The sequence below is a fragment of the Acomys minous genome (genome assembly GCF_964271855.1).
Source record: "Acomys minous genome assembly, chromosome: 7".
Lineage (NCBI taxonomy): Eukaryota > Metazoa > Chordata > Mammalia > Rodentia > Muridae > Acomys > Acomys minous.
Genome location: NC_140488.1, coordinates 105,043,450 through 105,055,395, shown reverse-complemented (window position 1 = coordinate 105,055,395; position 11,946 = coordinate 105,043,450). Strand labels below are relative to the sequence as shown.

The following is an 11,946-nucleotide window of genomic DNA, read 5'->3' as shown; positions in this document are numbered from 1 at the left end:
CTCTAATAATATATTACAGATTATTATAAAGAACCCAATAAGGGTCACTTTTTTTCCAGTAAGAACATGTTTCATCATGAATAATGAGTGCTGTGTTTGCGGTTCTGCTGAGTAAATAGAACTGAAATCTCTTGGGCTGGATATGAGCTCTTATCTTATTGTCAAGCAGATGTACAAACATGCAAACACATTAGCCGCACTAAAAAGTGATGATGGTTGTGGCTGACCGGAAAGACTGGAGGCTCCAGGAACACGGACAGAAACGAAATGGAGAGATAATTAATGATGCTCTGAATGGTTAGGAAGATTATTAACTATCCCATGGTACGTGACACCTACCTTTGAGCATGTAAGTGAAGTGTTACCAGTGTAAACACTGGAAAGAGCTGGGCCTTTTTGTTTTGTTTAGTTCTGCTTTTTCTGTCACAGCCTAGACGGGAACCCTGGCTTTGCTACTTAGTACTTTGTTACTTATGTTTTTTTTTAAAAGTAACTTACTTATTTGTATTTCATGTGCATTGGTGTTTTGACTGCATGCACGTCTGTCTGTATGAAAGAGTCAGGTCTGACTTACAGACAGTTGTGAGTCACCATGTGGGTGCTGGGAATTGCACCTAGATCCTTTGAAAGAGCAGCCAGTACTCTTACCTACTGAGCCATCACTCCCATGACCAGTTGGCTTTTCAACTTCATTCCTTTTTTTCCTTATCTGAAAGAATGGGCTTTCAACAGCTAGATTTCAAAAATTTAGGGAAAGTACAGATGCAAAAAGTCTGGTGCACAGGTGACTACCGATAAGGAACATTTTTTTTCTATCATATGTGGAACCCAGATTCGTTCGTGTGTGTGTGTGTGTGTGTGTGTGTGTGTGTGTGTGTGTGTGTGTGTGTGTGTTTACACTAAAAAGGGGACTGTGGTGTGGGAGGAAAATATCTTAAAGGAAGAGAAATGGAGAGGATAAGAGGATAATGAAATATGTATGTAAAGAAAGCAAAGGGAGGCATTTAAGGGAAATGGGTCCAGGAAAAGTAGAGTCAGTCAATATTCACATCTCTATCTATACCCATAGGTTGGTGCAGCTCTCAGACCTCATCAGAGATATTCCTTTGTGAAGTTGACAGTGGTTAACACAGATGTTTCCAGCTGGTCAAAGTATAGAGAATAAATGTCTGTGCACTGCAGAGCCACATGTCAGACATCTACACTGCTACCTTGCTAAGAGCTTGGGGGCTGACTGCTGAGAAAGAAAGTGACAGATAAGATCCAGGGGTCAGGGAGGGCTGGAGTGAAGCTGTTTTCAGGCCATGAAAGGACACAGCAGTTGTGGCTACCTGAACAAATCAAGTCAGTCAACATCCCAGCATGGCACTTGGGGGCGTGCGGTGTGCTCCCGAGGTCCAAGCCCTAGCTGAAGAGATAGTGACAGTTGATGGTTTCTAGGGAGAAGGGAGAGTCAGTTTTTTTAGAGTGTAAGGTAATCACAATCAGCAGATGGTCCCCACCCATGAGTATACATGAAGCACAAATTGGACTTAATGGGTTATTATTTTTTTAAAAAAAAATAGGATAAAGGATGGACCTGTGAAGAGCTAGGAGAAGGAGTGGAGAAGGACTATGATCAAAATACATTGAACAAAATTCTCCAAGAGTTAATAAAATGTTTTTTTTTTAAGAAGTGGATGCAGGGAGATAGATTGGGAAGTTGGAGACAGGGACCAATAAGAACAAAGTATAATGATACGCACATACAAAAAAGTCCCAATGAAACTTAATGAAATTGTGTTGCAGGCTAAATTAAAAGAATAAATTTAAAATAAAATTATCACCAATTAAAAATTAATTTAAAAATAAAGGGCAACATCATCAAGATGTTTACCTGTGTCCACATTGAGTTCTAAAAAGCAAGAACCTGTTGAGCATTTCCCCTATGATAGCCATTAGTGCTGCATGATGCCTAGCAATGGGTCAGTGTTAGTGTTCATTCAAGCTTGTAGAGGAAATTGGAACTGAGCTTCAGCCTCTTCCATTTGAAAATTGAAAGCGTTTGGCTTGGACTTCCCTTGTCCCAGTCATATTCAGTATTTCCATAGGAACTGACTTGCTTTTCTATCCATGTCCTTTGTACAGAAATTCCCATTTGCTAGATTGTGGCCATTACTGTAGTGTTTTTACATTTATACTCCCACCATGCGTGCGCATTTGTGTGTGTGTGTGTGTAAAGATAAGTGAGTGTTCTCAGAAAAGTTTTGTATGATTTTTGTTAAATTTCACTGTGGGGGGATGGAGAGATGGTTCAGAGGCTAAGAGCACTGAATGCTCTTTCAAAGGTCATGAGTTCAATTCCTGGAAACAACATGGTGGCTTACAACCATCTGTAATGTGACCTAGTGTCTTCTTCTGGTCTGCAAGTGTACATGCAAATAGAGCACTCACATACAATAAATAAATAAATAAAATCTTTTAAAAAATTCACTGTGTGGTTCTATTTTATTGAATATCGCCCGCTCCATAGACACAAAGCCAGATAATAGACTACCACTGAGCAATAATAAACCAACAGCTGGGGAAATGGCTTCCTTACTGGCTGTGCAAGTGTGAGGACCTGAGTTTGAAACCCCAGGACCCACCCAGGTAAAGCCAAGTGTGGTAAATTGTATCTGTAATCCCAGAAGGGAGACAAAAGACAGGAGAGTCCCCAGAAGTTCCAGGAGCTATTAGCCTGGTACACACAGTGGCAAACACAAAAAAGACATTGTCTCAAGCGAGGTTGAAAGTAAGGACCAATACATAAGGCTGTCTTTTTCTAGTGTGCACTAATGTGCCATGGCACATGCACACCTACATTCACACACATGAACACATACACACAAATGCACACACATAGACACATGGTACTTCTAAAAGATTTATTATGTATACAATGTTCTGCCTGCATGTATGCCTGACTGCCAGAAGAGGGCACCAGATCTCATTATAGATGTTTATGAGCCACCATGTAGTTGCTGGGAATTGAACTCAGGACCTCTGGAAGAGGAGCCAGTATGCTTTTTTTTTTTTTTAATGTTCAGTGAAATTCGTTGAAGGTATTCAATAGAGTAGGGCTTTCTGGGCTCCTCCCATTATTCTGGGCTCTAGGATGGAGACTGTGAGGGGAGATAGCCAGTGTCAGGGGCTGAGTTGGAACAGGGACTGTTCAGCAGCCGAGGGCCTCTCTCTTGCTCTCATGTCCTTCCTGGGGTGGGTGGTCCAGGGCTTCTTACTCCTTGGAAGCTATGGAGGCTGTGAGGTCCACCACCCTATTGCTGTAGCTGTATTCATTGTCATACCAGGAAATGAGCTTTACAAAGTTGTCATTGAGGACAAGACCAGCCCCAGCATCAAAGGTGGAAGAGTAGCAGTCCCTGTTAAAGTCGCAGGAGACAACCCGGTCCTCAATGTAGCCCAGGATGCCTTTTAGTGGGCCCTTGGATGCCTGCTTTATCACCTTTTTGATGTCGTCATACTTGGTGGGTTTCTCCAGTCGGCATGTCAGTTCCACGACAGACACTCTGGGGGTAGGAACATGGAAGGCAGGCCATGGTAGTGAGCTTCCTGTTCAGCTCTGGGATGACCTAGCCCTCAGCCTTGGCAGCCCCAGTGCATGCAGGCATGATGTTCTGGGCAGCCTCACAGTCATCACATCTCAGCTTTCTAGAGGGTCTATCCACAGTCTTCTGGGTAGCAGGGATGGCATGAACTGTGGTCATGAATCCTTCCACAATGCCAAAGTTGTCATGGATGACCTTGGCCAGGGGGGCTCAGCAGTTGGTGGTGCAGGAAGCATTGCTGACAATCTTGAGTGAGTTGTCATACTTCTCCTGGTTCACGCCCATCACAAACATGGGGGCATCGGCAGAAGGGGTGGAGATGATGACCCTTTTGGCCCCACCTTTCAAGTGAGTCCTGGCCTTCTCCATGGTGGTGAAGACATCCTATTTGATGTTAGCGGGATCTTGCTCCTGGAAGATGGTGATGACAAGCTTCCTGTTCTCAGCCTTTACTGTGCCATTGAACTTGCCATGGGCAGAGTCATACTAGAACATGTAAATCATGTAATGGAGATCAATGAAGGGGTCATTGATGGCAACAATTTCCATTTTTAAAGATTTATTTATTACGTATACAATGTACACCTGCAGGCCAGAAGAGGGCGCCAGATCTCATTCTAGATGGTTGTGAGCTACCATGTGGTTGCTGAGAATTGAACCCAAGACCTCTGGAAGAGCAACCATTGCTCTTAACCTGTGAGCCAACTCTCCACCCCTCCATATATTTTTAGATAGGAAGTCAGCCCTGGTAACCAGGAGCCCAGTACAACCAAATCTGCTTACTCTGACATTCACCATGGTGTCAAGAGACAAGGCTGGTACTTCATGAGAAGATGTGGCTGTCTCTGGAACAGGGAGGAGCGGAGGACTGCAGCCAATCCTCTTAACTTCTGTATTAGCCATCTCTCCAGCCTCCAACACATATTTTTTATTTAAAAAATTTGAAAGTTTCATGCATTAGTACTGTATTTACATTATTCCCACCTTTCATTTTTTTAACTTCCTCTCTAATAATCTCTTCTTCATTGTTGCTACACAGACACACAGACACACACACACACACACACACACACACACACACACACACACACACACACATGCTTCCTAAGTCCATCTACTGTGTTCTGGGCTGATCATTTGGCTAGCCCATCAAGAAGTCTTTTCCACGGAGAAAACCGAATATCCCTCTCTCAGAAGCACCTGATGGCCTCTAATTCTTCATTTAGGGGTGCAGCCTTGTAAGATTTGCCTCATCTAAGCTGGCAAGTCAACTGGTGTTGTCATTATGCTGGTTTAGTTTAGGCAAGAATATTATTGAGATTTCATGGGGGTACCTTCCCTGTCATGTCCAGAGGACGTTATCTTACAGAAAATGTCCTGGTTCTCTGTCTCTTATGATCTTCCCACAATTTTCCTTGAGCCTTAGCTGTAAAGACTGTGTTGTAGACATATCGAGTGGGTTTAGGCAGCCCACGGTCTGTTGTTCTCTGCATTTTGACCAGTTGCAGATCTTTGTAATAATCTCTGTCTATTGCAAAAGAGAAACTTCTTTGATGAGGAGTAAGAGCTATTCTTATCTACAGAAATAGGATAAGTATTCAGAAAATATCTAGAAATTATATTGGTTTGTGTAACTAGCAGTAATGGGCTCTACTCTGAGGTCTAGTTGGCTAGGTTTCCAGTACCAGGCATGAAGTTCCTTCTATTGGGTGGGCCTTAAATCTAACTAGACAGCTGTTAGTTACCCCAAGATATAAGTGCTACTATTTCATCGTTGGTAATATCACACTTGTCATTCTGGTTTGCAGCTTTCACAGCTAGGTAAAACTATTGATTTCCTTTCTCTCTTGGAAGTTTGAGAACTAGTCCTCAGGAAGGAGGCTTCTAGATCAATTCCTCCAAGTCCTGAAGACACCTAATTTTTTTTATTGTGTGTATATGTGCATCATGTAGAGTTGGAACACACATGTCATAATGGACTTGTGGGGGTTAGAGGACAGCCCTGTGGAGTCTGTTCTCTCTTACCTGTAGTGGGTTCTTGGGATCAAACTCAGGTTTATCAGGAACTCGGGTCTGATGTAACTATGTTTAAAAGTCATGGCTATGGAGGTCGCAGGCCCTCGGGAAAAATCTATGACCGTTGCTTTGCTAAATGGATGTGTTGTCAAACTATCTTCTAAATCCTTATATTTATATCTGCTGCTTTTGGCCTTGGACAGAGAAGCTTCTTTTTGCAGTGCATGACAGTGAATGTATAGACTCATATCTAGTCAAATGGTGAGAGTAACTTGAGTGCTCACCCTTAAAAGGGAAATCTATAGAACCTCTTCCAAGCCTAGGAAACAGTGTGGAAGACAAGGTGGGAAGTAGGTAAAAGCTGGAGGATGGAGAGAGGTGCTATGACCTGCTGTTTTCTGGATAGGACGTGGCTTTTGCAATCATGCACACAGTAGCTATTATTACTTACACAAGATGGAGCTCTTCAACATTGTATCATGGGATAGCTGAAGGGCGTGTGAGGTTCCACCCCTGGCTGAGGAGCTACTGGCAGTTAATGATTGTTAGGGGAGGGAGAGTAACTTTCTTCAGTGATGTAGCTACTAGTAAATTGCCCATGCTCCAGTAAATAACCTACCCATGCTATATGAGCAAGCGTAATTAACCTCAGTGGGGCAGGGACACACACACACACACACACACACACACACACACACACACACACACACCTATGTACGTAGGAGGGGGACTAGTTGGGAAGAAAAAAGGGATCATCAGCAGGAGCAGTAAAGGGGATAAGAGAAAGGATCATAAGAAAGAAAAAGGTTGTTTACTGGGTTTTGAATTTTTTTACTTTTATTTTGTGTGGTGTGTGTGTGTGTGTGTGTGTAGGTACATGTGTGAACGCTTGTGGACATTAGAGGACAACGTGTAGGAGTATGGTCCTTCCTTCCACCATGTGAGTTCCAGATTGTCTGGCTTGCCAGTAAGACCGTTTTCATACTGACACATCTCATGAGCCTTTCTTTTGTTTGTGAGGGTCTCATGAAGCACAGGCTGGCCCAAACTTGTGCTCTTCATGCCTTCATCCCCTGAGTACTGGGATTACAGACATGTACCACATTTGGCTGGAGAAGGATATCAAGGGAGGGACAAGGATGGAGAAAGAGAAGGTAAATAGAATATATGTGACTTAAAAGCAGGAGGTGGGGAGGGCTATTAAGAGGAAAGGAAGGGAACCAGCCAAAAAGAAGTGGCAGAGCTGGGAAAGCTTTGGGAGAAAGACACAGATAAAAGCAAGTATATGTGAAAAATGTCAGAATGAACCTATCGTACTCTATGCTAACTTACAATTTTCATTTAGTTTAATTAAAAAAGGGCCAGCAAGAAGGCTCGGTAGCTAAAAAGCACTTGCTGTGAAAGTCTGACAACCCTCATTGGATTTCTAGAACCCGCATCAAGGTGGGAGAACTGACCCTATAAAATCGACTGTGGCCTCCACATATACGCCATGGTATGAATGTGCCTACACAAATCATACACACAACACACACTAGTAACAATAAATAAATAAATCAGATAAAGTGTATTAGTAATTGTCAAAGAAAATGTGTTAATAAAAATTAATAAACTAAAAAACGTTCTGTTTATTTAAAAGTAAAGCATGTCCTTGCCACCTTTTCTTTCTTTCTTTCTTTCTTTCTTTCTTCTTCTTCTTCTTCTTCTTCTTCTTCTTCTTCTTCTTCTTCTTCTTCTTCTGTTTTGTTTGTTTGTTTGGTTTTTTGTTTGTTTGTTATTTTGAGACAGAGTCTCTCTGTATTAGTCCACCTGGTTTTTATTATAGACCCAAGCTGTAAATGGTTAAAATGTTAATCTATGGATAACCAATTAAACAAAGCAATACTGCATCTTTATACTTATGTCATTCAGGAAAAACAAAAGAAAAATGATGTTGAATGAAATTATTCAAACAAGGGAAAAACAGACTGATTATCAATCGGAGTGTGGTAGTTCATACCTTTTTCTTTTAAAATTATTTATTATTTATACAGTATTCTGCCCACATGTGTACCTGCCCACCACAAGAAAGTACCAGTCTTATTACAGATGGTTGTGAGCCAGCATGTGATTGCTGAGAATTGAACTCAGAACCTTTGGAAGAACATACAGTGCTCTTAATCTCTCAGTCATCTCTCCAGCCCCGTAGTTCATACCTTTAATCTCAGCAGCTTAGAGGCTGAGACAGAAAGATCACCTTTTCAAGGCTAGGACTACATAGCAAGACTATATGTTGTTTTGTTTTGCTAAATCACTATTTATTGGCCAAAGGAAGAAGTACATATGGTGAAATAAGGGATAGAAAAAAAAAAAAAAAAGGAATCATGGTGGGAGTACGAAGTAGTATCAATAGTTTTCAAATCAATATACAGATTCTTAAAAAACAAAGCCAAGCCAAACCAAACAACAACAACAACAAAAAGCAGAAACAAACAACCAAAAATCCAAAATTAAAAATAGAACTATAAATGACTCAGCTTTACCACTCCTGGGTACTGACATTAAAGACTCTACATCTCGACACAGAGATGCTTGCATACCCATGTTTATTGCCGCTCTCTTCACAGTAGCCAAGATATGTACCAGGAGAGGAGCAGATAAAGGAAATTTACTGCATACAAATGGACATTTACTCAGCCATAAAAAATGAAATAATATTTTCAAGAAAATGGTTGGAAGTGGAGATGATTAGGTTAAACAAAATAAGACAAAAAAAATACAGTTTTTGGGTTTTGTCATATGCAAAATCTCAATTTAAATATATATATATATATATATATATATATATATATATATGATTATGAGAAGGAAGATGCCTAATGGGAGGGAGGATTGTGAAACAAAAGAGGACAATATATGGCATGAAAGGATGAAGAGGGATTTCAGAAGGAGGAAGGGGAGAAGCAAGGGGCAGGAGAGGAGTGGGTAATAGAGCAGTGGAGTGTATGCAGCACCTTTTAGTGAAAAAAGAGGCCATGAATCTGAAGAAAAGAAGGGAGGGATGTATGTGAGGGTGTACAGAGAGGAAAGGGAAGGGAGAAATGTTGTAAGTATACTATAATATCAAAAACTAAACAACAACAACAACAACAAAAACAAAACCCAAGGGATTAAAATAAAAAAAGAAAAATATAATGGCATATATTTATGAAGCTGTGCCAATGAAAGTATGAACCTCATTACTTTTTATGGTCATTCAAGATAGTTGAAAACATTTAAAAGCTAGAAAAGCACTTACTGTTTGAATTTACTGACATAAATGGCAGGAAATGAAATGTAATCTATTGTGAGAGGAAGCTGATAAATGTGCCTAGGATGGAGGAAAGGTAGGGAAAAGCAACAAGGGAGACAATTATAAAGGACCGTGAAAAGATTTAGTGATTAATATAACCATTGGGCCAGATCTCAGCCAGCAGAATTTGGCTCAGCTGCTTGGGTGAAGATGCTTGCCTCCAAGTCTGATAACCAGAATTCAGTCCCCATGTCCCACATAGTGGGGGGAAACAAAGCACTCCTCATGATGCTCTTTGACCTCTGCTAGCATGCTTTGGCATGTGTGCACCTCCCTATAAATGTAATAAAAATATTTTAAAAGAATAAAATGATCATCTTAAGTCTAGTAACAGTTACACACATGTTAAAAGGTATCAAAGTGTACAACTTTATTATGTGTACTTTATTTTATACTAATCACATATAAAAGTAAAAATAAGATGTGCTAGCTTACCCATCAGATAGATAGCTAATGTATTATACACGTAACAATGCTTAGGGAAGACGTGGATGTGAAAAGATAGACTCCACTTACTGCTCGTGATGCTTACTAAGAAGGGACACAACTATTCATGGGACTAAGCCTGGATATTTGCACCATGATTTCATGCACAAAACAATACAAAGCACGAATTCTGTGACTAGAAATACAAATAATAAGTGCACAAACATATATGGAATATTTCTCTTCAGAGTGAGCAACAGTTTAACCAGTGGTGTTATAGTGTAATAAATATGGTGTGACTATACGGTGTATATAATAATATTATAAACTAAAACTCCATTTGTGCCTAAAGAGCCTCATGTCATACTGATAAAGGAATTAAAATTTAGCCCATAGAGAGATTAGTTTTCAATCACTGAAACCATCTGTTCATCTTGGTTTCCTGCTCCTCAAACATCTATTTGTGTATAACCTTTCCCACTTTCCATTGTATAACTCCTATCAACCATTAAGGTTTCAGCCCAATGTTAACTTATTTATTTAGATATACCTTCCTGATTACACTAAATTAATCTGCTATCCTCTACTTTGTGCCAGGATGCCTCATCCATGGCTCTGCTAAATCAGAGACAGCATCTTTTACACTAAGCTTTTTTTTTTAAATTGCTAAGCTTTTAAACGACTCCATTTTCACTAATAGACTATGAACTTGCTCTCAAAACTCCAATGAGTTTTGATCAAAACATAACACATTATAGACATTATCTAACTATGACTCTTACACAAATAAAATTTCTGACCCAGAGCTATTGTTGTTACTAATATTTAATTCCAGACTACTTTATAGTAATGAATTTAATCCCTTCCAAAGGGAATTGCCTGACAAGCACAGGCTCCATATTTCCATAGATAGCAAGGGTTCAGTGACACCCCAAGAATTAATATCTCATATATGGTAGAGTCTAAAATTGAGCTCTAGAAATCTCCCTTTGGAGCCCATGCCCTTCAAACGTGTATATGACTGCCTAGCTAACCAGGAAGCACTATGGGAATCTGTTCTTGTGACTTCAGCAGAAATAGCCTAGAGCCTAAACGCTGTTCCCACTTACTTCTTTGGAAAAACTAAATCAGAGTTAGGGGTCTTAGGCTGTACACTGTGTATCTACTCTGTCTTTGGTGCTGTGCAGGGCTGCACTGTCCTTATGGGTCCCCTAGTAGGGGAGCGGGCCCCGGCGCTGCCATGGACTCTATTGCCCGCTTTTCTATCACCGCTGCCTAGGAGGGCTGCCTCATCAGGCCACCACAGTGGAAGATGCACTCAGTCCTGATGTAATCTGACCTGTTGGGATAGGTGGGGGGGGAGAAAGCTCCCCTTTTCTGCAGGGTAGGGGACAGGGATACAGGTAAGAGGAAGGAGGGGGCTATGCTTGGGATGTAAAGTGAATTGATTAATTAAAAACAAAAGGAAAGAAAAGACTGAAAAATAGAGTGAAGGGCTAACTTCCACAGAGGCTGACAGCAAGCTGGACAGACAATGTCAGAGACACCATGTTTTTCTGTATAGAACAAGTCAGAGAACTGGGCTTTCAATACACTCATACAAACTCATCAAATAGGCCCAAAACTCATGATCCCGGCTCTGATTCAGTGACTGCTCCTCCCCAGCAGGCATCTCCTTTCTACATGCGTGCACGCATGCACGCACGTACACCCGCACATGTCTGGTCCTCACTAGGTGAAGGGCTGCTGGCAACGCTGTCACCATGACACACATTGCCACCCCCGCCCCCAGAGTTCATCCACTAGACAAAGCCATGTGCCATTCCATAAACTGCACCAAAAGCTTGAGATGTCAAAGTCTAGGAGCCCCATGGGGTCCATTTCCCCAGTAGGATTATCAACGGAGACACGGCCAGCCACACATTTTTGTCCCGTCTAGCCAGACAAGTACAAAGTGTTCATTTGCCCCTTAGGAAATGAGAGCAAGTTTGAGGGGCAGGAGCAATGGTTCAGCAGTTAGGAGCACTTGCTGCTCTTGCAGAGGAATCGAGTCAGGTTGCCAGCAACCACATCAGACAGACCGAAACCACCTGTGACTCAGTTCCAGGGGACCCCATGCCCTCTGCTAGGCCCTCATGTACAGCACTGGTGGCACACACACACACACACACACACACACACACACACACACACACACACACACACCACCTCCCTTTTAAAGCCAGAGCACACGTAAAATCTTCCCAGCACATGCTCCTTCATAGCACACTCATTAACTGCCATTCCCACCTGCTGCTGCCTGGGAAAACACACTTAGAGGCAAAGTCTGTGCTTGCTATGCAGTGAAGGCTTTTCATTGACTTCGCAGGACCCTCTGAAGCCAGTACTTGAGTCACATCCACTTTAAGGGGGGGGGGAGGGTGCAGCGGGGCGGGAAGCCAGGCTCAGAGAGGTGAAGGACCTCAGCAAGTTCCCTCTTCAAATGGCGCAAGAAAAGCAGCATGCCTAGCTCTGGGGCCTCCTTCGGGGAGTAAGAGCTGACTCATTGCTCTCTGGAACAGGCCAAAATAAACCTCAGCCAAGAAG

General features: G+C 41.8%; 1 pseudogene across 1 annotated transcript; it reads right to left on the bottom strand.

Annotated features, from left to right (window-relative positions):
* Positions 1 to 3,215: 3,215 nt before the first annotated feature.
* LOC311601261 (glyceraldehyde-3-phosphate dehydrogenase-like) lies at positions 3,216 to 4,385 on the bottom strand (annotated as a pseudogene). Its single transcript has 2 exons — positions 4,282 to 4,385; positions 3,216 to 4,137 (listed from the first exon to the last, which is right to left on the bottom strand). The product of its transcript is annotated as a glyceraldehyde-3-phosphate dehydrogenase-like (transcript).
* Between the last annotated feature and the right edge of the window lie 7,561 nt (positions 4,386 to 11,946).